This window comes from Delphinapterus leucas, chromosome 5 (assembly GCF_059928025.1).
Source record: "Delphinapterus leucas isolate spDelLeu-1000000601 "Yukka" chromosome 5, BTC_Dleu_Yukka2, whole genome shotgun sequence".
NCBI classification, from domain to species: Eukaryota; Metazoa; Chordata; class Mammalia; order Artiodactyla; family Monodontidae; genus Delphinapterus; species Delphinapterus leucas.
Window position 1 is genome coordinate 25,974,370 of NC_143133.1, and position 27,951 is coordinate 26,002,320.

The 27,951-nt window shown below is 37.7% G+C and overlaps 2 pseudogenes; both read right to left on the reverse strand.

Moving 5' to 3' along the window:
- Positions 1-19: 19 nt before the first annotated feature.
- Positions 20-2,808, reverse strand: LOC115801937 (lysosome-associated membrane glycoprotein 1 pseudogene; annotated as a pseudogene).
- Positions 1,579-27,905, reverse strand: LOC149749103 (pterin-4-alpha-carbinolamine dehydratase pseudogene; annotated as a pseudogene).
- Positions 27,906-27,951: the final 46 nt, after the last annotated feature.

The window sequence follows — 27,951 nt, forward strand, 5'->3', positions numbered from 1 at the left end:
GGCTCACAGCTACCAGCCTCCATCAAAGCATTAAGACCAGAGACTCTCCCTTTGCAAGGCTTACACCTGAGTAAAGAGTGAAGCGATCAAACACCAGAATCTTAAAAAGCCAAATGACAGTGGAGCCAGTGCCCATTTAGAAAAGCTCTCTTACCCTCCACCCCCCTTCCAGTCCTACTTTGGTAAATATTAATGTTTAACCAGTTAGCAAAATATTTAACCCAGTTAGCAAAATGAACACCGTCATTTCCATAGTTGCTCTTTTGTGAATAGTAACTGTGGCCGGATGAACTTCACATTGGATAAAGCAGATGTGAAAACCAGTTTGCAAGAAAGGGTGCCTCCCTCAACAACAATCTAAGCCCAGGGAACCGGCCCGAGGCCCTGCAGCTGCTGCTGATCCAAGGCGGGTGCGGGCGGCCGGCAAGGCGGTCTGGCAGCCCGCGTGGCCCCTTTTCCGGCCAATAAGGTAGGCGATGAGGACGCTGAGGACCAGCCCTGCTAGGGCGCCGCCCACGGCGATGGGGATCACTATGCTGTTCTCACGCAGCTGACACTCCTCCACAGGCCCAAACTTGTCCCCGTCCACGCGGAACGCCGACCCACACCCTGAATAGGTCTAGGTGACCTGCACGCGCTCCTCAGCGTTGCCCTCGTAGGAGTTCCCGGCGGCTGCCTGCAGCGCGCTCAGCGGGCGGTGGGCGGCCTTGAAGGCGGGGTCTCCGGCATCGGGCGGAGTCAGCGTCTGCTGAACTCGGTGCAGGAAAACCCGACTGCAACTTGCGTTAATCGCAAACTGGAGCGCCAGGAGCTGGTTCCTGCTGCGGAGCTGGTTCCTGCTGCGGAGCTCCAGGGCCACCAGCTGGGCTGTGCAGCTCCCCCCAAAGGTGGTCTTGTTGGGGTTGATGCTGAACTCTCTGGTCACCGTTGTGTTGTCCCTCGTCCTGCAGGTGACGTTCAGCTGCAGCCCCATGCTGGCCAGCAGGCAGGTCCCGCTGGTGACGCTCACGTTGTACTTGGACCCCGAGGGTCTCTTGGGCGAGGACTGGGGCGGCGCCGCCGGGGTGGGCGGGGAGGGCCAGTCTTACAGCGCGTCTCCTCCCTGCAGAAGCTGTTGTTGGAGAGGTAGGCCTGGAGTGTGGCGTCACGGAGCCCGATGGTCACGTTGCGAATGCGGATCTGGTTGCTGCTCACACACCTGTACCTTTTATTTATGTCTGCCTTGGTGTCGGTTACGGATTCCACAGTCTTGATTGCCCTGGAGCTCGAATTGGAGAAAATCCCTGTATCTGACAAGTTATAAACAAAACGCATCAGCTGGACACTAACGTGTTGCATTTCTTGTGAAACTTGGGAGGGTCAGCATATGGCCTCTTCCAAAAGCTATCAGGAGACTGGAGACAGAAGCATTCCCTTTGGGCAGGCGGATTCTTAACCACTGCACCACCAGGGAAGTCCCCAAATACTTGTTAATCGAATAAATAAATGAATTACACGCTTAGGTAGAGTAGATGACCTCAAGTGTTCTAGAATATTGAATTAAATCCTTGATTTTGAAATGTCAGGATTCTTTGTAACTTTCTGCTACATAGGGGAGTTCATATTCAAGCTTATAGTTGAGAACACTACTCTGACCTCACAGCTTCCTTCTCTTTCCCCTGTTTCTTCAACCATAGTTTTAAACAGTTCTGTTTATTGAACTGGTTAAGTTTGGTCCCGCCTTAGGTGATTTGTACTAGCTATTTCCTGAGTCTGGAATTCCCTCCTGTCAAATTTTCTCTCTCTACATGACAGGAGCTTCATCATTCAGGTTTCAGGTCAGATACTCCTTGCTCAGAAAAGCCTTACTTAACTAAGCTAAATTAGCCTGGTCCATCATACCACCGTGTTTGATTTTCTTTATAGTATTGACTGAATTTATCTTCTGTTTTTTTCCTAGTTTATTTTTCTGCCTTCATTAGATTGAAACTTCTGTGGGAGAAGAAATCTTGTTTGTCTTTGTTGGTATAGGGCCAGCTACAAGAAGAATGTTTGAAAATGGAAGATGCTCAATATATAACTGTTCAATGAATGGATGAATAAAAGAACAGCTTCCAAATAGAAGTGCTTTTACATATATTTTTAGTGAAAAGCATCAGGGTACACCAAAGCACATAGTTTTAGATGCTGAACTTTCACTGGGGAGGTGGCCTGATTTAAATTCTCTGTCGTATAGGAACTTGAGTCATAGCATCTGTAACACCTTATTAAATGCATTGTTTATACCTTAAAGACAGGGCAGGCCCTTGATAATACATGTATTCACCTGCACTTAGCACAGTACTTCATGGCATTAAGAGGAACAAATTAAGTAAAGGATTAAGTAAATGTAGCTTGACTCTCAAACTCTGATTTATTTTATTTACTACTTATCCAATTCTTAATAATAATAGCTATCATTTTTGGAACAGCTACTCACTAGACAGGTGTTTTATATCCTTTATATTAATTCTTTTAAATAACCCTTTAAGGAAAGATTACCATAACCCATTTTAAAGATGACTCAAGCAACAAGTGATTCTTTGCCGTTGGACCGAGGTCTAGTTTCCAAAATTCATAATCTTAGTTTAATCAGTCAATTGCCTGTTCTTACTAGACTAAAAACATTTCAAATGTACTTGACAGTCAGCTTATTTGAACATTATTATCTCAAACTTTGCTAAATACTTCCTAATTCTCTTCATAGCACATAAATAGTTTGTAGCATGAATCTGTTCTTAATATCTAAACAAGTCTATGGAGATTTTTGCTATACATCCAACCCGTCATTTTTAATAGTTTAATATAAAAATAGCTCTTTTGTGATTGTAAAAAAAAATAATATAGTCATTGCAGAAAAAAAAGCTCAAATAATACAGAAAATATGGAGAAGAGAATACAGCCTAAAATTCCATCTAAAGTATATATAAAATTTTACATAAACTGAATCAAATTGTATGTGATATTTTCTTGTCTTTCACTTAGAATTATGTCATGCTATTACTTTTACAAAAAAAATCTAGGCACTATCACGTATATTTGGATTTATTATCTCTGTTTAACACAAATGGCACAAGTAAAAGCTACCTGAGTGAAACCCATTCTGACTTCATTCTGAATAGTTCAACTAATCTAACTCTACTAAAATCTAATTGGTTTAGTTTATATTGTCAGGTTTATCACCATATATGCCTTCTCTGAGGCATAAAATCTACAGAAGTCTTAAACTGGGAACTGTATGCATATTTATTCAATAAACTACAAAGAACTGAAGCAGACTGGTTTTTATTTTTTAATGCTTTCTCTTTTCTGCTACCTTTCAACTTTTGACAAAAACATTTTTTCACCAAAGGTCACAATAGTGAAGGTACCATTGGTTACTCCTTCCTTTCTCCCTGTGTCCTTTCTCTTTCACTTCATCTGCCACTGTCCAATCTTAGAAGCCTGAACCCAGGCTATTACAATTCTCACATATATTTTACCTGCTCCAACTCATACTGTATATATCATATCATTATCAGACAGATCTTCCTGAAATATCTATTTTTTATAAGATTATACCCAAGCATCTTAATCAGACATTCCAAGTCTTCCATAACCTGGGCTCAGCCTACTTTCCACCTCCTCTCTACCTCCCGGGCTCTGCATTACATCTAGGCTACCGTACACACATGTTCTTTCATTCAGTACCCCTTTCTAGGAAAAATGTTCCCTAAGTCTTTTGTACCCTTTAACACTAAAATATCATCTTCTCCTGAAGTCTCCTGGGACTACTCCATCTAATATATTTCTACGTAATGCGGGTATCTTCCATATAATTCATTCGTTCCAGAATTATATTTATTGAATATTTACTATGTACCAGATACTGTTCAGGGCACTGGGAATATATCAGATAATAAAGTGGACAAAATCCTCTGACTTCATGGAATTTGTGCTCTTATGGAGAGACAGTATACATAATACACAAGGGCAGTGTATGGTACAATGTGATAAATGTTATTTTTAAAAATTGAGAGGGAAAGAGAGGGCATCAGGATTGCCGGTGAGTACTTCCAGTAATTAACAAAATGTTAAGTGTATCCTAGGGGTAGGCAAACTTATTCTGTAAATGACCAGATAGTAAATACTTTACACTTTGTGGACCATGTGGTCTCTGCCATAACCATTCAACTCGGCCATTTTAGCACAAACGCAGCCTGTGTCTCAATAAAACTTTATTTATGAACACTGAAATTTGAATTTCATGTAATTTCCATGTGCCACAGGATATAATTCTTCTGACTTACGTATTTCTCAACTGAAAATGTAAATGCCATTCTTACTTTGTGGGCCATACAAACACAGACAGGGGGCCAGATTCAGCCCATGGCTTATAGTTTACCAACTCCTGTGAACACCACTGAAAGGCTGAGATTAGTGAAGACTTGGGGAAGATAACAGAGTGAGCACGTGGACACGTGGGAGTACAGTATTCTAGGCAGAGGGTATAGTCATTGCAAAGTTTGTGAGACAAAGACACACCTCCAGTGTGGCTGGCGCAGGCAGAGTGAGAGAGAGAGGTAGGAGATGAGGGCGGAGCAGCAATAAAGGTGAGAATGGATAATGCAATTGATCTACATTCACAGGTGACAACGATAGGTTCTTAGACCTGGAAAAGGAAACTCTTAGAGACTGTCTAGCTCCTGGAGAGCCAGCTTTGATTGGCGTACTGTCAACAAAGATTCTGAGACCACAATGTCTTAGCCAGACCACTTCTATGATCAATTAGCAATGCACACTCAGGTGTGAGGGCTATTGGTTGCCATGCATTTGTGTTCTTCATCTAGTCTACCCACCGCATTTTCACCACTAGGACACACTGAGCTGTCAGCTGTTTACATGACATACTCAACATTATCATCTAATTAATAACAGGAATTCTGAGTGCCAGATTAGTGACCTTCACCGTATCTTGGTCCTTCCCTGTTTCAGTTTTTACACTTAGGGCAGTGATCAATACATATCTTTCCTGGAGAAGCTGAAAAGATACTAAACTTAAAAGCTGTATAGAGATAAGAATTACCAATGCAAATTTTATTCCCTTAGCTCTATAAAACCTTTATAGTTTCTAAAGTACTTATGTCTTCATCTTATTTGAGTTTTAGGGTGGTCCTATGAATCCTTATTATCCCATAAAACCATCCCAGGGCCCTAAAATGAAAAAAGCAGGCCTTCCAGGCAGCTCTTAAATTGCATTTTCTTGTGATCGCTGAGATTTTTTTTCACAATTCCACGTATAAAGTTTAGCTTAAAATTATTACCAATTTTTTTTCATAATTGTTACTAAAATACTTCTTAGCGCATTTAGAGCAAAAGGAAGGAAGAACCAACACTTCCAAAATGTTCAATGATAAGCTTAAAACTGCCATTCTTACTGTGCATTGTGGGGAAAAAAAGGAGGAGTTCATGCTGAGCTACTGTGATGAATAATGAAATTTTTATTCTTTTCAATAAGAAGAGCTTTAACAATTAGGCTGTGTTATAATGAAATGTTCATTTGTCCAAACTCTGATTCCTGGTCCATCAATACCTCTTTGTGAGAGGTACATCCCTAAAATATGCCTTTGTCTTGAATGGAATGCAACCAGAGGCGTTTGGTGCAAGGACTCTCAGTAAGGCAGCCTGAAATGAACAATGGGCTTCAGAAGACCTAAAATTAAAATGTATATATATTTTTCCTGTACCATGTGTTATTCATTAGTCAGATATTCACTTGACTAAATATCTAAAACAATGAGTAAAACTTCACATTTTAATATGATTATAAATAAATGTTTAAAAATCCAAATTGTAAGGGAAGTATATTTTACGTTCTCCATATCGGTATAAGGGACATCTGGAAAATACTTTCTTGTTGTATAGTTTTAAGGGATTTCAGTTCAAAACTATCTAATGATTTTAAATAGCCCACACTTTCCTAGACATATTTTCGGTTTTATAATTTGATAATAAGTGTTCACTTTTTCCCCTTAGGTTTCTAATGCAGCTGGAATCGATTGGGATCTATTTTAATCACTTTCTTGTTCTTGTACTACTCCATCTCCTCTCATTGCTATTTAACACTTAGGGAGTGCCAACAAAATGTCGGGTCTGTATTAAATATGACCTTAGTCACAGTGGGCTCACATTTCCAACACGACAGGAAAGAACGTTGTATTTATAAAGGATGTACATAGCAGAGAATGGAAGCGACATGATAATAATTGGGGGGATTTACGTTACCTGTAAGTTGATTCTGGTCCTTTTCATGGCTTGAGATAATTCCAAGATGCCACTGATGGTGCTAAATGGGGACATTTTAGCAGGGCTGGCACTTGCGTAGAGTAGTGGAGACTGTCAGTCTCCTGGAGATGGAGAGGAGTGAGGCACAGGCAGAAGTGGGATCAGTGAGCAGCAATGACAGTAAGAAGGGTCCATGACACTACTCATTCATCTTACACTGTTTTATGGTCAACCCATGGCTTCATGGACACCTAAGGAGTCTTTGGTCTCCATTCTGCTATCTTTATCTTCCAACCCATGTTAGGGCAACTAATGGGATACTGGAACCATTGGGCCTAATTATTTTCTCATGGACAATGCTTATGTTCTGTTTTCCTGGAATGAGATCCCACTTTTTGTATCTAGGTAATTTTACACACACACACACACACACACACACACACACGCTCAGTGAAAGTCACCTGCTCTGAAAAACTTTTCTGGTATCTACAGTCTGAATTAAATGTCCCTCATTTGAACTCATAGTATCTTGAACACACTTGCAATCTTACATGATTATATGTGTTTTTTTGATTACATGTACTTTTAACATATGATTGTATCCTTTTATATTTTTCTAAGTTTCTCTTAAAAATTATAAAATACTTGACAACAAGGAAAATCTGATTGAAATGCATATATATCTCTAGTGCCAAACACACTTCCTGGAGAGTGATAGGCACTCTAGAAAAGCTTATTATTCTTCTTTCTGAAGAACAGAAGAGTGATATTTCTCATTCCATATTTATTTTTGCCCCTTCCAGGTAATTTTTTGACTGTTAGAAAGATGTTCTAGGTGAAAGAGAAATAAAATTCCAGGTACTATGGCTTTATAGCCTTTGTAAAAGTGGAAGTGATTTTAAAATGATAAAAAGTGATTCGTTGCGTTTATCAACACATAGTATATGTTCCCAGTGTCACCCATAAAAGTTACAGTGAAAAGCTATTGCAGGTAAAACTAGCTTGTCTTAACAGGGTCTTTTGTAAAGCTTGTGCAAAATATCATCTCAGGCAGAATTGACCTAAACAAGGAACGTGTTTTATCTTCAGAGATAATTTGCTTAGAGACATCATTGATAGAATAAGTAGTGCCTGCATATAATCACTGATACGGTCCTGAGAAGCTGCCAGCATCCATACTGGTCATTTCCTCTGCCCACCATCATGTTGAGATTATCATGAATTATTTTAGGCTAATGTTGTATCTACTAGGAGAGATAACACTAGAAAGTTGTCATTTCTCGCTTGTTAACACCAGTGAGAGGTTTCTACTCACTGCTTTCTAAGAACTGTTTGCAAGAATAGGAGCAGAAGACAGGTTGTGCGTTAAGAAGAGAAATGTGCAAAACCACAGAATCTGAAGTTTATCTTATAACAGCACTAGCTAGAAGATATTTGTGGGACTTTGTAAGACAGTGTCAATTCTTGGGGGGCTTCATTGATCATCTATTTTATTGATCATCTCCTGGAGATGGAGAGAACTGAGGCACAGGCAGATGTGGGAGCAGAATAAAGGAGTGGAAATTTTGAACTTTATACTTCCATATTTCTTTGTTTTTCCAAGTGAAACAGTGTTTTTATTGGCAGCATAATAGCACATGCATGTCTGTCACATAGGATGAGGATGACTTTACGGTTCTGGCTTCTAAGATCAGACTTTATCTTAGACACACTTTTCCATCACAGCTTCTTGGGAAATGAATCAGGAAGGGAGCAAGACACTGCCTGGAAAGAAATCGTTGCTGTCGCTGGAAAGTTGTAAAGCAAGAGAAGAACTGATTCAAATCAGTGTACACGTAAAAGAGCCCCAAGGAGGGAGAGAGTGGTGTGGGGAAAAGTGGTCTAAGTTCTGGTGTTGGCGGTGATGCTGGCCTTTTTTGATGGCAGAGACTTGCCTCTAAACGGAGGCAACAGGATCGACTTGTCAGTTTTGACTGCAGCAACATTTCGGGGCTCCCCAGTTCCCTCTCTGGATCCCCAGTTCAGTCCCCCCTTTCCCCTGAAGAACTCAGAGAGGAAGGGCAGGGTCTATGTCACGGACACTGCTACTTGCTTGATGAAGCTGGCCAGATTTATGTCCAGTTCTGAAAGGCCCGCACACGCGTGAGTGCTCAGGGTGATGTGGGCCTTGTCGTAAATGTTAAACCATTCAGGATGGTGGTCCAGTTTCTCAGCCTGCAGGGCCACTCTCATCACGAAGCCAAAAGCCCTACGGAAGTCTTTGAAATGGAACTGCCAGAAGGTGACATCCTGGCCTTCCGGCTCGTTCCACCCCATGGCCCGCAGGTCTGACAGCAGCTGGTACTTCTCCTCAGCACTTAGCCTGTGGGCTTTGCCAGCCGTGCTGTGTGCAGCGTGGACGCCGGCCGCAGCAGGTGGCAGTGGAGGAGACGAGCGTGTCCTATAGTTCCATATTTCTAAAAGATACTTACCATCTAAATTTTTATAATAACTGAGAGAATACAATGAAAGGTTCATACCATATCATTAGAAGGCTCTTGGGTGGGATGCTTTTTTTTTTTTTGTAACTCTCAACCTTTTGTTTTTTTTAAATTAATTTTTATTGGAGTATAGTTGATTTACAATGTTGTGTTAGTTTCAGGTGTACAGCAAAGTGAATCAGTTATACATATACATATATTCACTCTTTTTTAGATTCTTTTCCCATATAGGTCATTTACAGAGTATTGGGTAGAGTTCCCTGTGCTATATAGTAGGTTCTTATTATCTATTTTATATATAGCAGTCTGCATATGTCAATCCCAGTCTGCCAATTTATCCCTCCCTGGGTGGGATGCTTAATAAAGAACAAGATAGGCAAGGAAAAACGCTTGAAGCTAATAATTCAGAGTATGAGATAATGGGGTTAGGGTTAGTGTCTACTGGTTTCACACATTTTACAAGTTTGTTCAAAGCTAGTAAGAGAGAGAAAATGGGGAATTACCAAAAAAACTTGAATGACAGGCACAACGGTGGATGGCCCTGAGAACAATTAGAAGCTTGAAAGGTTTCTGGAATAGTACATCTGACCTTGACTATAAAAGAAATAAAAGAAAATGAAATGCTAGTGGAGTTTGGACTTAATAGACACATTTATCAGCTGCCTGAGGTTTTAGTTACAGAAAACTGTTTGTTTTACATAAAAATAACAATAATAATAACTAATAAATATTGGTCATTCTACTGATAAGCACTTGCTAAGTACTCCTTTTATCCTCTCCGCCATCCTATAAGGTACATATCCTTTTTATCAGCATTTTACCAATAAGGAAACTGACACGCAAGAAGGTTAAATCATTTGCTCAAAGTAAATGGTAAAGTGCGTTTTGAGGCCAAGGAGTCTGATTCCAAATCAGAGTTGAACTCTTATCCATTAAGCTATAATACATTGATTAAAAATTATCTTAAAGTAGATCCAAAAAGAGTTCTTTCAAAACTCAACAGTGTTAAAACTGGTATAGATGATCTTATTTACAAAGCAGAAATAGAGACACAGATGTAGAGAACAAATGCATGATACCAAGGGGGAAGGGGGGGCATGAATTGGGAGACTGGGCCTGACACATATACACTATTGATACCATGTATAAAATAGATAACTAATGAGAACCTACTGTACAGCACAGGGAACTCTACTCAATGCTCTGAGGTGACCTAAATGGGAAGGAAACCCGAAAAAGAGGGGATATATGTATACGTAGAGCTGATTCACTTTGCTGTACAGTAGAAACTAACACAACATTGTAAAGCAACTATACTCTAATAAAAACTAAAAACAAATTCTAAACCAAAAAGAAAAAAAAGCAAAACTTCAACAGTGTTTCTAAAAGCGGATGTTTTTGGAATGATGTGAAGCATGTGGAAGTTATTGTACTTCATCCCCAAGGTGTCTGCCAGTTCTTCCTGTTGCTGCTAATAAGCATCTGTTTTCCTAATCTGCTAAGGAGGAGGCAGGGTTTGCTCTGGAGACAGCCATCTTCCCCTCCACCCACTTCTATCCTGTGGGCTGCAGCTGTCCTCTTGAGACGCTTGAGCCCTCCAGCCTGAAAGCTCTCTCTACCCTAGTAAGGGCAAGCCAGATGAGACCCAACTGGATGGGCATCTCTACACAGAAAAATGAAGTGGATGGTATCTCTGTGTTTGTTCACGTTCCCTAAGACTCTGACACGGGACTTATTATGCTCACACAGACGAAGATGTTACTCTCTCTGATGTCAGAGATTTAGGTCCCTGGCAGGCAACTCAAATCTCAGAATGGGGTTAAGACTGAGACTGCCCCAATTATCCATTCACCACTTCTTTTTTTTTTTTAGCTCTGTAGCAACACATATATGGTTTTCTTTTGACAAAGGATAGACAAAGTATCAGGAGAAATATCTAATCATTACTAGAAACTTGTTGAGAATAAACTCACAAATAAAGTACATTTTAAAATGTACCCACTCACCATAACGTGATAAAACGCTCCTTTAAAATTCTGTGATTTTATGCCAGCATATTTTGGCCGTGCTTTCATGTACATCATATTCACAAAATCACAGAATTATACAACTGAAAGGCTCTTACACACTCTAGTCCTGATTCAGAGAGACTAAACAGCCTATGATGTAAAGGCCTCCCAGTTCCAATTTCCATGTCCTTTCCATTATACCTCATTGTCTTGGAATTCTCACAACTCAAAAAGGTAAATAGTGACAAGAGTTAACACAGAGTCTCAGACCACTTGAATCGTCAGATGGCACTGTGGCATTTTTTAAAACATAGTACTCTCTCTCATATATCAATAACCTGTTATCCATCACATAACTTCTTACGGTGAGACTTCCCAACTCACGTGACTTCAGTGAATACCCTTTTAGAAGCCACCCGTGAGAACTTCACAGTTTAGATTCGATTATAGTCAGTTTTACATGTCTTTGTATCACATTATACGGCCTATCTTACCAAACTTCTATCTTACAGATACTGACCATATCTACTATTTTATGTAAACCTCCCCTTAGTGCTTTGGTGTCCAGTTTTATGAAATCACTTTTTTAATAAATCACTTTTCCCTGGACAAGCCATTTCTCCCTAAGCCTTTTTGTTGGTTGTTTCTGAATTTAATCTGTGAAACACCCTTCCATTTTCTTCCCAAGGAGGCATCTATCACATTCCCCTATGCCCAGCGTGGTACCTGAATGTGTACCTTAGAATCAGACACTTGCCTAAATATACATCTTAAAAAGAAAGCCATAAATAAGTAATTGTTTTGGCCACTTTGGCAACTGCCTATTTCAACATGATCCAAATTCAGTATTCTCACAGACTTACTGAAAGAACAGAACCCTTTCTCTTGAACAACAGGATCCTTTCTCTCGCTAGAGTTTCAGGAGGATGTTTCAGAGATTAATAGGGCTCCTGCATCCTTGCAATTTGCTTGCATTAGATTAACATAGTGATAACATGAAATACCAGCCACACCTTAAATAAGTTACTTCGCTTTCCGAGCAGATCCAAACGCATGCTTAGATGAAGTCAGAGCCCATGTGGTTGGGCTTAAAAGATAAGGCAAAGGACTCTCTCTCTAGGATGTGTCTTCACCTGCTTGTACTTCTGTCTGAAATCTAACCTCTAATTTCGATTATTTTGAGTGAAGCAATAGATCTGTGCTCAACACGTTCGCCTTTAGAACATGTGATAGCAAATGATGTGGTCATTAAAATTAGCTATCTTTTGTCACTCCTTTTCCAATATAATAATTAAAACTAGCCTCTAACAGGTTGACATAGTACAAGTGGGGATAAATGAGAACTACGATGAGAGCCTGGGGTTTCTGGGTATAAAATATGTTGGAGGAGAGAAAAAAATAAGTGGGAAATGGAAAATTGTCAGACAATTCTCAGTTTGAAACTTTGCTTAGGACTAGCTGCGTTTCCCAAGGTTTCTAGAACATCTTGGAGTACAACCAAGACATAGGTGTTCCCTGCAGAACCTGAAACTTGGCTATGGGCATGTCCTTGGGCAAACAATATGGGTCTCCAGTCAGGAAGATCCTGAATTTTCAGAATTCATGCCAGACCAGGAAAAACTTCCCTCTTGCCCTTTTGCCAGGGACTCAGTCCAAAGAAGCTGTAACATGTTTTTCTTCTAAAAAGATTATTAAAAGAAATATGTGCAGTTAAGATACTGTGGGTTCTTATAGACTTCACACTGCTTATATACGTAGTTCAAATGAGCGGGCCAAAAGAACATCTCTCAACAGAAGGAAAATGTTCAGCCTGAGCAAAGCTGAGCGGCTTAATAACAATGGCTTGGTACATAGATGGTTCATTACAAAGGTGAAAACTGCCAAACTGATCACTCTCTGTGCTGTAGTTATAACAGAAAGAAGTAGATTCACAGTATAGGAAGTATGTGAAATGTAAAGGAGAACATTTCACTAGTGGTAGCGCCTAACTGCAGATCCCTTTCCTTGTTGTGATTCGCCAATAAGGATGATACTGAGTAACTTGGAAAGGTAGTTCACTAACTTTTATTTTAATCATTATTAACCTTCTAAACTGCAAAGATAAGAACTGTTTCCTAGTATACTGTAATAAGGTAAACTATTTTGTCAATGAAGTGATATTAGCAAAGTACAGTGAGGTAAAAGATTATTTAAAAAAATATAGTGTATGTGTGTTTAATTTTTGCACATCTTCAAGCTAAATATATAAAAGCAGAGTTGCTGATAGAGGTCCAGTATATTCCCTTAGATGATTTCTGGAGCTACAGAATTCTAGAAATTCTATGCTAGAATCCCTATCACTCTTCCTTCTAATTTTACATAGTTTTGTTCTAGGTTTAAAAGGGTTCCAGCTAACGAGAATGGTGTTTGAACCTCAATTCACTGTTGCTTAGAAGGATATCTATTCTTATTGGCCCAGGGATCTGGGGGCTATCCTCCCTGACTCTCCCAACCCCCTCCTCTACACACATATCTGTTCTCCCAATCAAATTTTAATTCAAATGAAATGTTTCTTCAGAATTGTCCATTCAATATATTTTGCTTATTATTTTATCCTTTTTCTCAATTTCACCTTTTTATGGTAGAAAAGCATTTGCTCTAGTCTACTTTTGAACTAAAAATGCAATAAAATCCAGTTTTTCGCAGATGTAATAATTTAAATTTCTAAACCAAATTATACCTGAGGAGCAGGGAATTATAAAGCAGTGAGCTGGAAGAAACAGGGAAATTAAACATCACTCAACATCACTCAACATCATTAATTATTAGAGAAATGCAAATCAAAACTATAATGAGGTATCACCTCACACTAGTCAGAATGGTCATCATCAAAAAATCTACAAACATGGGCTTCCCTGGTGGCGCAGTGGTTGAGAGTCCACCTGCCGATGCAGGGGACACGGGTTCGTGCCCCGGTCCGGGAGGATCCCACATGCCGCAGAGCGCCTGGGCCCGTGAGGCATGGCCGCTGAGCCTGCGCGTCCGGAGCCTGTGCTCCGCAACGGGAGAGGCCACAACAATGAGAGGCCCGCGTACCGCAAAAAAAAAAAAAAAAAAATCTACAAACAATAAATGCTGGAGAGGGTGCGGAGAAAAAGAAACGCTCTTGCACTGTTGGTGAAAATGTAAATTGATAGACGCCACTATGGAGAACAGTATGGAGGTTCCTTAAATCTAAAAATAGAACTACCATATGACCCAGCAAACCCACTACTGGGCATATACCTGGTGAAAACCATAATTCGAAAAGATACATGCACCCTAATGTTCATCGCAGCACTATTTACAGTAGCCAGGACATGGAAGCAACCTAAATGTCCATCATCAGAGGAATGGATAAAGGAGATGTGGTACATATATACAATGGATATTATTCAGCCATAAAAGAGAATGAAATAATGCCATTTGCAGTGACATGGATGGACCTAGAGATTGTCATACTGAGTGAAGTAAGTCAGACAGAGAAAGACAAATATCACATCATATAATATGTGGAATCTAAAAAAATGGTACAAATGAACCTATTTACAAAACAGAAATAGAGTCACAAATGTAGAAAACAAACTTATGGTTACCGGGGGGAAAGGAGGGGAGGGATAAATTGGGAGATTGGGATTGACATATGCACACTACTATATATAAAATAGATAACTAGTAAGACCCTACTGTATAGCACAGGGAATTCTACTCAATACTCTGTAATGACGTATATGGGAATAGAATCTAAAAAAGAGTGGAGATATGTATGTGTATAACTGATTCACTTTGCTGTACAGCAGAAACTAACACAACATTGTAAATCAGCTATACGCCAATAAAAATTAATTTTAAAAATGCTAGAAGAATTAAATAAATACATTTCTAAACTAAATTATATCTGAGGAACAGGGATTATAAAGCAGTGAGTTGGGAGAAACAGGGAAATTGAAATGGTTTGTGCCTCCAAAGTATTTGCCTTGAAGCTATCACCACAGCTGACTAGATCCACACTCATGACAGGAGTAGCAGTGGGTGTATTTTGAGTAGACAACTTACTCATTCAGCTCTGCTTATAAATTAAGAGTGCTTCCATTTTTAAACTTAAAGGAAATTTTGAGTGAGCTCTCAATAAATACTAGTAGTTTTCTTCTTCAGAACTCACACTCATCAAAGAATACTATCACAGCTAAAAAGAAATGATCAATAAGTTAACAAAAATAATCCAATATTAAATTCATTTTTTTCTTTCAAACTTACAAAATCCAAGGTCTTATTTCTCACATTCAGATATGTGACAAAATAAATGCAAAATATCAATGTTTATAAAGAGTGTTAGAGACCACTGATCCCCTAGGATCTGTTCTGTTCTCCTTCCATAGGAAAAAAAGAGTTAAAACCATAGTTGGTCACTCAGAGCTACTCTTTCTCACCAGCCAGAGGAAACATGTGACTGAGTTCTCACCAGTGGAATGCTAGCAGAAGGCACTGTGCCACCTCCAGGCTGGGTCTTACCACACCACGAGTGCTAGTTTGTACCTCCTCTCTTCCCACTGGGGGGACTGGACATAATGGCCATCAGACTTCAATGCGCAGATGAGGACAATGCCCCGGAGGATGGTAGAGCAAGCCCTACTCACCAGCATCTCTGGGCGATGGCATAAAGTCCAACTACCCTTCCTGGGCTTTTACATGTAAGAGAGAAATAACTATCTCCATTGGAGCCATTGCGTTTTTGCACCTCTTTTCTATGCAGCCTTCACCGTAAACTAATACCAATGGAGATCTAATATAAACCCACTTGAGGCATTTATTTTTCCCTAAGTGGGACATTTTGTTACTAGAATTGGATATGATTCAAGTGATTAAGTGAAGGGAGCCCTATCCTTTGTATATTTATTTATTAGTTCATGCTAACGTTGTTAGTTATAAACAAGAAAGAGAAACAATTAGTAGAGATTAGGAAAAAGCGTTGCATTGGTATTCAAAAAAAAAGTTGGGTAGACAATACAGTTGTCTAACTTGAGGGTTTTCTGCTTTGTTTAATGTGACAATATGTTATAAGAGTGATATGTATAAGAAGCAATGTAATTGAATTAGTCTTGATCAATGATGTTTGAACTTTACAATTATGTTCTAAGAGCAATAAAACTGCTTTAAAATAGAAATGTTCTATAGGGTAAATAAATTTATTGTATTTATTCTTAAATTCTTCAGAACTTAACACCTTCCTGCCCATTAGAACAATTTTTTAAAGTTAGTCTTTAATAATATGGAGGTTCTTAGTTCTTCAACTATTTCATTGTAGCAGAACAGACTAATGAAAAAATTTATAAAAATTATTGAATGGTTTGGAAACCAATGTCCATTTAATTATGGCCAAAATTTATAGGAAGCTGGAGAAAGTTCTCGTCTAGTAAGCACTAGGTCAGTGTCAAAAAGTTGAAGAGCACAAAGTACTCCTGCTACATAAGGCTAAGGGAGTATTTTTTGGTGGGGCAAATTTTGAGCTCACTGACAGCAACATCATGCTTTCTGGTTCAAATGACTTAGTCATTTAAAAGTTTGAAAGTCACAAAGCACCAAGCTGATCTCCCTGTGCTATGCAGCTGCTTCCCACTAGCTATCTATTTTACATCTGGTGGTGTATATATATCCATGCCACTCTCTTACTTCGTCCCAGCTTACCCTTCCCACTCCCCGCGTCCTCAAGTCCATTCTCTACCTCTGTGTCTTTATTCCTGTCCTGCCCCTGGATAGGGAGAGTGAGAGGGAGACGCAAGAGGGAGGAGATATGGGGATATATGTATATATATAGCTGATTCACTTTGTTATAAAGCAGAAACTAATACACCATTGTAAAGCAATTATACTCCAATACAGATGTTAAAAAGGAAAATAAAATACTAGAGCTGAATTGGTAAGTAAAAATAGCAAGAAAGATGGAATAAAAGAAATGAAAATAAAAGACTGAAACACCAAAAACAAATAAAATAAAATAAATCTGGTTTTAAATACTACAGTCAAACAACAACAAAAAAGTTCGAAAGTGTCTGGGCCATGCCATTTAGAGAGCAATCTCTGCTCAGAGAAAACAGACAGGCTCCCCAAGAACAAGGCAGCAAAGGAGGCATAGCTTGAAGTACAGATAATGAAGTTCTGATTGTTCCACTGAGGTGTGCAGGGCAGGAAATCTCCATTTACAAGCACATCTTTGACCTTCCTAAATCCTATTGCTTGGCAACAACTTCCGACAACAATTTATGTATTGGAAAGTATCCTTTGACTCATAATTTTTTCCTCATACTTGCACTGACATTAAAAATATGGGAACATTTTCTTTTGGGGGATGTTATAGTGGACACGCTCTTCAGTAGTTAGAATCCATTATCTCCTTCACCTTCCACAGCGAATCCTAATATTTAGCTACCTGCATCTCAGCCATGTAGCTTAAGTGCCCCTTAGAAAGTGGACCTGGTAGTTCTAAAGCTAATCCCACTCCCATTTTTAGTTTTTGGCTCAGAGACAGGCATGCACAACATTCAGAATCCTGAGATTCTTACAGTGATTTGCAGGGAGTTTGTAGAAAAGATCCTCTTCATTATTCTGGAAGAATTTCAGGAAGCCACTCTCTCTTACATTTGCTATGAACAAATAGGCATGCGTCTTCCATTGCAATTGTCAGCCATTCTAGGGATTAATATTAGAAGGAATATGACAATGGAGGTCATGGCAGAGAGACAGAAGGACACTGAGGCTTGAGAACCTTCTTAGAGTGCTAGATCTATCAAACTCAAAGCCTGCCTCTCTTTGGATTTTCAGTTGCATTAGTCAACACCTTCTCCTACCGTGTAACCCAGCCTCAACTGGTTTTCTGTTTACTTGGTTTTTTTTTTTATTTAATTACTCCCAAATCATCTTAGATGACATATATGGTCATAAAATATACTGTGTACAACATGTGACCAGCAAACTTTTCCAAACTGGGATACATAAGAAATACTCTTGCTGTTGAGTCAATAATGTTTGCTGGTTGGACCCATCAACAATTTTGACCCCACTTTTTAATTTTATTTAAGTATAGTTGATTTAGGATATTAGTTTCAGATATACAAGATAGTGATTCAATAGTTTTATAGATTTATACTCCATTTAAAGTTATAAAATATTGGCTATATTTTCTGTGCTTTATAATGTATCCTTGTAGCTTATTTATGTATTTTATACATAGTAGTTTCTTAATCCCCTGCCTCTATCTTCTTCCTCCCCCCTTCCCTCTCTCCACTGGTAACCACTAGCTTCTTCTCTATATCTGTAAGTCTGCTTCTGTTTTATTATATTCACTCATTTCATATTTTAGATTCCATGTATAAGTGATAACATACAGTATTTGTCTTTCTTTGTTTGACTTATTTCATTAAGCATAATACCCTCCAGGTCCTTCCATGTTGTTGCAAATGGCAAAATTTCATTCTTCTTTATGGTTGAGTAATATTCCATTGTTTTTATATATACCACAGCTTCTTTATCCATTCATCTGTTGATGAACACTTAAGCTGCTTCATATCTTAGCTATTATAAATAATCCTGCATGTTATTATTATAAATAATAGTGAACGTTAGGGTGCATGATCTTTCTGAATTAATGTCTTCATTTTCTTCTGAAATTACCCAGGAATGTAATTTCTAGATCATATGGTAGTTCTGTTTTTTAGCTGTTTGAGGAAACTCCATACTGTTTTCCATAGTGGCTATACCAATTTACATTCCCACCAACAATGTACTAGGGTTCCATTTTCTCCATATCTTCACCAACATTTCTTATTTGTGGTCTTTTTGATGATAGCCATTCTGACAGGTGTGAGGTGGTCACTCATTGTGGTTCTGATTTGCATTTCTGATGATTAGCCATTCTAAGCATCTTTTTCATGTGCCTGTTAGCCATCTATATGCCTTCTTTGGAAACATTTCTATTCAGATCTCCTGTTCATTTTTTGATTGGGTTGTTAGTTTTTGGTATTGAGTTGTATGACCTGTTTATATATTTTGGATACTAACCCCTTGATGGTCATTTCATTTGCAAATATTTTCTCCCATTTACTAGATTGTCCTTTTCTTCTGCTGATGGTTCCCTTTGCTGTGCAAAAGCTTTTAAGTTTAATTAGGTCTCATTTGTTTATGTTTGCTTTTGTTTTCTTTGCCTTAGGACACAGATCCATAAAAATATTGCTATGATTTATGTCAAACAAAATTTATGTTCTGCCTATGTTTTCTTCTAGGAGGTTTCATGGTTTCCAGTCTTAGATTTAGGTCTCTAGTCCATTTTGAGTTTTTGTATATGGTGTGAGAAAATATTCTAATTGCATTATTTTACATGCAGCTGTGCAGTTTTCCAAGCACCACTTATTGAAGAGACTGTCCTTTCCCCATTGTATATTCTTGCAATATTCTTGCAAAACATTCTTGCAATGTTTCATTATAGATTAACTGGCCATAAGTGCATGGGTTTATTAGTGGGCTCTCTATTCTGTTCCATTGATCTATGTGTCTGGTTTTGTGCCAGTAACATACTGTTTGTTTGTTTGTTTTTGCGGTACACAGGCCTCTCACTGTTGTGACCTCTCCCGTTGCGGAGCACAGGCTCTGGACGCGCAGGCTTAGCAGTCATGGCTCACAGGCCCAGCTGCTCTGCGGCATGTGGGGTCCTCCCGGACCGGGGCATGAACCCGTGTCCCCTGCATCGGCAGGCGGACTCACAACCACTGCACCACCAGGGAAGCCCAACATACTGTTTTGATTACTGTAGCTTTGTAGAATAGTCTGAAGTCAGGGAGTGTGAGACCTCCAGCTTTGTTCTTTTATCTCAAGATTGCTTTGGCTATTCGGTTGACCCCATTTTTTAATTTTATAAATGGTCAGACACCTATAAATGGTCTGAATAAATAAACCACTTAATATTATATCATAGTTTGTCCATCTGTTGTTGTTTTCCAGCATTACACACCGAGACTTCACCTATCTTGGAAAACATTTCTTCTTAGCTATACTGACTCAAATTTATTCAAGTAATAATGGCATTCTGATGTCATACAAGCTTAGTATATTATTATATAATAATACCTTGACAGTATTATATGATTCACTGTTGGTGTGCCTGTCTTAACATTCATATTGAGAATGACTTAGCAGTCACTAATAACTGATAATGCTCAGAATGTTGTGTACAGTTTGAACACAAGCACTCCCCTGGATAACATAAATTTGCTTTAGAGATTAAGGCCATATTGGCACCATTCTTCATCTACCAGACCCTTAAAAGTGTTTTAATCTTCTGTTTCCTGTTTGTATTATATAACAAAAATAGCCCCCAAATTCTAATTAGCTGGATAATATTGCTTTACTTCTTATATCAATTTTTGCCTATGTCTACTGGAGGCAATTGTTTCATTGTAGAGAATTCGGTTTTGCAGAATCATTATAACAACACTGAAGGAAGTTTAGAAATCAATGTAATCCCAGTACTCATTGCAGATATTTTACTCATTCACTTTTTCATATGCCTATATCTACATGCATAAAGTTTTATCCATAGTCATATGGTTGGAAAATACACAATTTTGTTCCCTGATGATTCCAACCAACACATATCCTATAACCTTTAACTTCTAGAGAAACATCACAAACTGCTAATTGTGATCATCTCTGCAGAAGTCTCACTGGATGTCTGATGGTGGAAAAGTCATTTGCTTTATACTCTACATGATAATTTTATAAATTAGTGGATTAGGGGTTACATTTACTTCTTTATTTTACATTTCCTATATTTTTCTAATAAAAAAATAAGATACAGCACAGTAAGCTGTGAACAGTGCTAACCAGAAAAACAAACCAGAACTGAACAAAATATATGCTCCACTTTGACGTAAGAACTTCATGCCAATCTTTTAAATGATCTATAAAATATTCAAGTGATTGAATATACTAGATTTTCATCAATAAGTTCTTAGCTGATGAACATACAAGTTGCTTAAATTCTTTTCATTATTCTATTTAGCACTATATTGAAGATGTTTTTACATAAAGCATTTGTCTTATTTTGATAAATTGGGAGTGTAAATTCCCAGAGGAATGATTATGGCATTTGAAAAATTGTGTGTCACTTATCACAAGTTTTCAAATTAATTTCCAGAAGTGTTGAATCAGCTTACATTGCTATCAGCAATATAAAGTTTTATTGCAACATTTGCAAAAAAGTATATACATATATATAGCAATAAATATTTATGGGATCTCTTTGCCTACCAGTCTTAATTTTCATGTTTCTTTGCTTGTTTATCCATTTATTCTTTTAACAAATATTGAATGAATATCAACTATATGTCAGATACTGATAGTCACTGGTGAGAAAATATCAGAAATGATCCTTGTCTTCTTAACTTCCTATCACAATCCTAGGAAGAAAATATTTTTATCCCCAGGTTTGAAGAAAAGAAAAAAGAAGCTCAGACAGGCTAAGAATTTATTAAAAATCACACAGTAGTTGAAAGCTCTAGGGCTCTAGGATTCAAATCTAAACTGTCAGACACCAAAGCCTATGTTCTTTTTAGCCAATCTGGCCATTATTGAGTACTACTACTCTAGAAGTTTCTATTATTTTTGCTGATTTAATGAGTAAATTTCATACCTTATGTTTACCTTCAGTTTTTAATATAGAACAAGATTGAAAAATTTTTTCTCTTTACTAATTGTATTCATGTGACAATTGTTTGCTCTTGTGCTTTAGTCATTTGTAACTACTGTTATTTTGATGATTTTCTTAGTAACCTACAGAATCTGTAGATCAAGGTATAGAAAAATTATTAGTTTTTGGTAATATTTGCTTAATGCAAATTTTACATTTTTATGGTTTGCTTTTAAACTTTAGTTATGAGTTACAAATTCAGATTAATTTAACACATTGCACTTTATATTTATTGATGTGAAAAAAACAAGGGCATTAAGGAAAAAGTGGCAATCTTACAAGGTGTGAGGATGTTTCTTTCATACTCAGCACTCTTGTTTTGACGATGTAACTGTATTTATGATTCATATAATGAATCAAAGAGCCTACTAATGGAGAAATCTTGATTTATCAGTAATTGTTTGAAATGCAAACTGGCTTTTTAAACATCATTCTAATTTGAAGTGAATGTTTTGATGGGATGTTTTAGAGTTTCCTAATCCCAACCTTCAGAAACTATAATCCTTGCCCATATTTCCTGTTAATATTTTGCTTTTATCATCAGTGGTTGTATGTACATTTGCCCCAATAAATGCTATCATATGACTCCATATAATGTTTTAGCATTTGGTTTTATCACTATAATTTAGTCAATGGAGCTGTTTACTTTTCTCATGAGTCATGTTTCCTTCATACATTTATTAATATGCTTTATAAGCTAACACTACCATTCATGTCTCTGATTAATTACCAGAAGGCTTTTTTTTTTTTTTTTTTTTTTTTTTTAACAGTACGCGGGCCTCTCACTGTTGAGGCCTCTCCTGTTGCGGAGCACAGGCTCCGGACGCACAGGCTCAGCGGCCATGGCTCACGGGCCCAGCCACTCCGTGGCATGTGGGATCTTCCCGGACCAGGGCACGAACCCGTGTCCCCTGCATCAGCAGGCGGACTCTCAACCACTGCACCACCAGGGAAGCCCTACCAGGTTTTTTGATGGTGAATTGAAATCTGTTAGAAGAATTTTCTAGAAATAAGCTTAATATTATTTTCCAGCTTACATAAGGGACTGTAAGTACAAATTAATAAAATATCACACAAAACTGTATTAGTGATGATAATATTAATGGCTTATAATGACGTAAGTAGAGAAACTTAAGGGCTGTTTCTGCTACTGCTGTTATGGCTACTAGCTACCATTTACTGAGCACTTACAAAGTGCTACATACTAGCTAAGTACTTTACCTTTTTTATTATTATTTAGTTTTCACAATTCTCACATGTATATAATGATTAAAATGGAGATTTTTTTTCTAATTATGAAAGGGTTAAGTATTTGATGCAGGTCATATAGCTAGTGAGTGGGCAGAGAGTGTGAATTTGAATCAAGTTCTAAACTTATCTGAGCATGGAATACTAATTTCAGAAACACCTCTTTATAATTCTTGGGACAGTTGTGTTCCCCAGAACAGTCTAAAAATACCACTTTAGGTGTTCTGGACTTGATCAGACTTTAGAAGTATCAGTAGTTCAAATAAGACTCATGAGACAAATATAGAGAAATCAGAATGTGAATTGCATCAATGGACAATGCTAAGTATAAGTGCTAACAGAATTAAACACTTAAAATTTTTCAAACAGTGGATTCCCCCCCTGTAAGTAAGTTATAGGAAAAGTAGCATTACAGAGAATTTCTGCATGTTGAAAGAAAAATTACAACAGGGAAAATTGATTATTTGAAATGAATATTTAAAAGCATCAGGCCAATGTATCTTTTCCCACAAAATACATATCTGCCACTAAACTGAGTAACTCAAATTCTTGGACTTAGGGATCCCCTTTCTTTGGACAGTTCTTAGATGTGAATGACTAATGTTTGCCTCTGTGATCATGTCTTCTATAATGCCATGACTGAAATCAACTTTTCTTTGACAGACACTATTTCTTTAAATCTGTTAGACTTTCAACAAAAATATAACAAGCATGAAGAAGAACTTGTCTCCTTGATATTATTTTGTATATTTTCATTTTATGTTGATTTACATAGAGAAATTTTGTTTACAAGGTGAATGGGTGAGAAGGTAGCTTGGGATGGGCCCCAAGGCTATCCAAACTATCAGGTGCTCCCAATAGTATAACAGGTACTCATAAACATTGTGTTATAATGAATAAACAAGTGAACTAGGGAATAAACAGGTTTCTCCTTTGATGTCCTGAAAATTCCTTGTTTTATTGAGGAAAAAGGAAATGTAAATTAATTCTTTGTATAACCCCTTCTGTGTTGCTTTCATTATCAACATCATATAAAATTCTGATACCCCAAGACCTGTCTGGTACTCCTTTGTGTCTGACGATTTTATTTTATTTTTGCACCTTGAAAAATAGATCACTCTGTGCTTTAATATAGTGAGTTCCCTTTGATTTCAACTGCACAATGCTTAGGACGTATTTTTTGGCTTTATCTCCTGCTCAGCGTAGATGGCTATAAAACAGAGCTTACACTTTCTAAACTCTAGCAGAGCAAAATCCCTATGCACATTTATTCACTCTGTCACAAATTTCAAGATTTCAAGTTTCCCTGTTTATTGTGCCCATTCCTACAAATTCCCCTACCACCACCACTCACTCCCATCATGAATTCATAGTTTTTAGAGTCTTCTGCTACAAAAAAAAAAAGCACTATCGAGAGTGAGAAAGATCAGCAGGCAATGAAAGCATTTGACTTTGATGTTCATTTTGTCTCTTGTTAACTAGGAAAGTGAAAAGAAATAGAAGGAGATGAGTAGAAATAATGTGCCTGTAGGATGACAGGGATGGACGATTGTTCCCTAAAGTGAGTTTTTATCAATTTAACCTTACTGATAATCCCTATATTCACATTAGTTGTGACTTTGTTTGCTGAAAGTAAGGGAATTTAACAGGGAAAAGGTGGACTTTATGAGTCAGCAGGTTTTTGATCTTTGTGTGAAAGAGAAAGAAAAAAAGTATAAATGGGCTCAAAATGGGAAGTCAGAGAAGGACTCAGAATAGGAAAAGGGACACAACAAAACAAACTAGACAATTTAGCCGACTTGCCAAATTCACAGGTCTTGCACTCTGGAAAATGCCTGGGAGCTTTCAGGAGAGGTATGGAAGTCAGCTAGTTTTAGTGCTTACCTGGGTCTCTTTCTCCAAGTTAGTCTAACTGCCACCCAATTTTTATTCATCCTCCATGAGAAGAGATGGGGAGGAGAGAAAAGCACAGAGAGGAGGAAGAGATAGATAGCTATGTCCCTCACTGGCTTTTTCCTTTTTAGAGTTAGCAATATATAATTTCTGGGATTTCCCTATTAACAGAACACGTTCTGTGTGAACACCCAGCATTGTCCACGATGCTTCTATCACTGCCACTGAACAGCTGGATGTCCTAATTCACTAGGCATTTGAGTACCTGCTATACCAGGATGCTTATGTGGCTTGTTTTTCCTTTCATAGGAGTGGCTTTGCTGCACCAAACACATTCTCACTTTATGCCCTTTAGATGCATTGAAGATAGGAAAAGTTACAGTTTGGGCAGGGCAGTGGCAATACTTTTTAATTTTAAAACAGCTATAAATACCTTTTACGTTTATTTTGGTTAGCTGAATATTTTTATATTTTATTGCTCTATAATTCTTTTATCATGTATATCTATTTAGGTATGTAATATACATGTATGTGTGTATACATGTGTATATATATACACATACATGTATATATATATGCATATATATGTATATATATATATATCCTTTTTAAGATGTAGTTGTATCTACATTTTCCAACTAATTAGTGAATGAACCATTTGTTATTGGCTACATATACCCAGAGGGGATCAATGACAACTCTTAATGCTTTTTACATCTGAAGTATCCATCAGAATCTATATTTGAGAAATATCTAAAGGATGAAAAATCCAGTCTACTAGAGAAATTACAGTATCACTGTGAGTGCAATGAAATTAACTTGAATGAAAGACTAGAGACTAAAATACAGAGTCAGTGTTTGCATATTTAAATACATGTTTGGCTGGCTATCTCCTAAAATTGCTTTCTTTACTATCCCTCCCTCGCACCATTATTTTTTAATCAAAGTAAGGCAGCTTAAATATTTAAGCTCACTATTCAACTGTTCATAGTTGTACAGATATTAGTAGTATGAATTCAGAAAATATCATCAAAATTAAGTACCCTACTTTTTTATTAACTACTTTGCAAAGTAACAATCACCCTGTTGCTAATATGTAACTTGTTAGATGATACTTTACAGACATCTAAATTTTCTAGTAGAAGAGGATTACACAGAGACATGGATAGAAGTAAAGGTTAAAACTTTTTATGCTTTGTTTTTCATTCTTTTATCCTTAACACACTCACCTGCTCAATGTCCCCACATATATCTCTTCAAGAGTGCCATCTGCTGTTTTTAACTAAGGGAGCCAAAATTTTACTAATATTTTATGTTCTTTGATACAAACTATCACTGAGCTTATTTGAGAACTTTAAATCTAGCTGCTCTTTTGTTTCAGAAACCATTATACAAGTTTTAGAAGTCTCAGAATGAAGGAAGCCCTGCAATTTCATCATCACCTAAATGTTTAATTAACATTCATTTGAACTAAAATTTATGCAAAATAATGAGCATTCTTAATATTAAATAGTGAAAACAGAATCTTACTTTCCCCCAGGAGAGTGAGCTTGACATTATTTCTGAGGCTGAATAAAGAAAAGATTAGATGCTGCAAGCTGAAAGAATTTGCTATGAGATCATATAAAGTTGTTTTTTTTCTCTGGCATAATTGTCTTCCTTTTCACTTATTATTGTTTAATTCAAATAGATGGATATCTACTATATTTTTATAGTGTGTTTAGTTGGGAATGGGAGGACAGCAAGAAGACTAAGACATCAGGCTTAATCCAGACGTGATGATAATGTAACTGATTTCCCTCATCACAAGCCCCTTAAATAGATCCCTTTGAATCTCATTCTTTTTTCACTTACTGCCCTTTCTTCATAGAGAACATGACTTTTTAAGAAACATCTGCTGAACAGTTTCTAAAAATTTAGTTTGGTTTCTGTGATAGGTCTTTTTAGGGGTCTGCATTGCTTCAAGAGTGTTGTTTGATAATCCCTTTATCTTGTTCTATAAAAATTGTTATAAGTCTACACTTGGTCGTTTTCTCATATTTAGACCTGGTATTTTTCAAAAGGATCATGAATTTGAACTTCCCTGCTCTCTTTCAACTGGAAACATGTCAAAGCCCCTTTTCTGACCTGTAATTGGATGAAGGGATGGACCAGAACCTATGATTGCCCTTAGACAGAAAAATCATTTGACATTATTTCAAATTGATAATCTGTAAATACTTCTTCCATACTTATTTAATAAGAAGAACATTGGTGCCGACAAATAGGTTTTATAAATCAAAACCATAATACTAATAAGAACTATTATTACCACTTCCACTTTGGTAGATGAAGGATTGGATTACGTTTCCATGTTCTAACTAGAATTCTCTGTAGAGCCCTAGCTGCACTGTCGCTGCTTTCTTGTTGTTTTAACACTCCTCATAGACTGACTGGCACACCTCGCAGTGGTTTGACTGGCCTTACACTTCATCCAACTCTGGTTGATAGCAGCTGAGTGTTAACAGGATCCCATCTGGAGAGACCTGAGACACTTGACTGCTTACTCTCTGTAAAGTACAGACAGGGGAAATATGTGAAAAGCCATTAAGATGCAGAATTCAATGCTCTCCATCTTCTTCTGGCCCTTAGGATAAAATGTAACCATTTCAGTTGAAGACAATTTCCCACTTACCAATCAATATAGCTGGTCTACCCTAACTTGCCTATTTTTTTAAGACTCCTTCACCTATTTTTCCACCCTATCACTATTGATCTTCCTCAAGAATCTCATTCTTTAGCCAAACTGTGATCTCTCAACTTCCTGACCTTGCCTATGAATAGATGAGGCATAAATGGGAGATTGGGAAGAAAAGAGAAGAATAACCTATGTTAAAGAAAAAAATATTCCATGACACTTTTAAAGATGGTAAGACAGACCTTATTCAGGACCATCATGGTAGATATAGGGAACATTGTGATGGGGTTTTACAGCTGGAGAGAGAGATGGGCTCAACTCTGAATACAGCATGGACAAGTGGGAATTTTTAGACAAGGAGCTGGATGGAGGTCAATGGATGGAAAATTACTATGAGGAAATATCAGGAGTAAGGGGGCCTCTATCTAAGCCTACCTAACACGATTCCTGCTTAAGACAGGACAGGATGATCAGGTATTGAGGGTGGGGAGTTCTGGTTCAACTGACTTAACAGGGAATGACAGATGAGAGAGAGAGAGAGAGAGAGAGAGTGAGAGAGAGAGAGAGAGAGACAGAGTGAGAGAGAGAGAGAGAGAGAGACAGAGA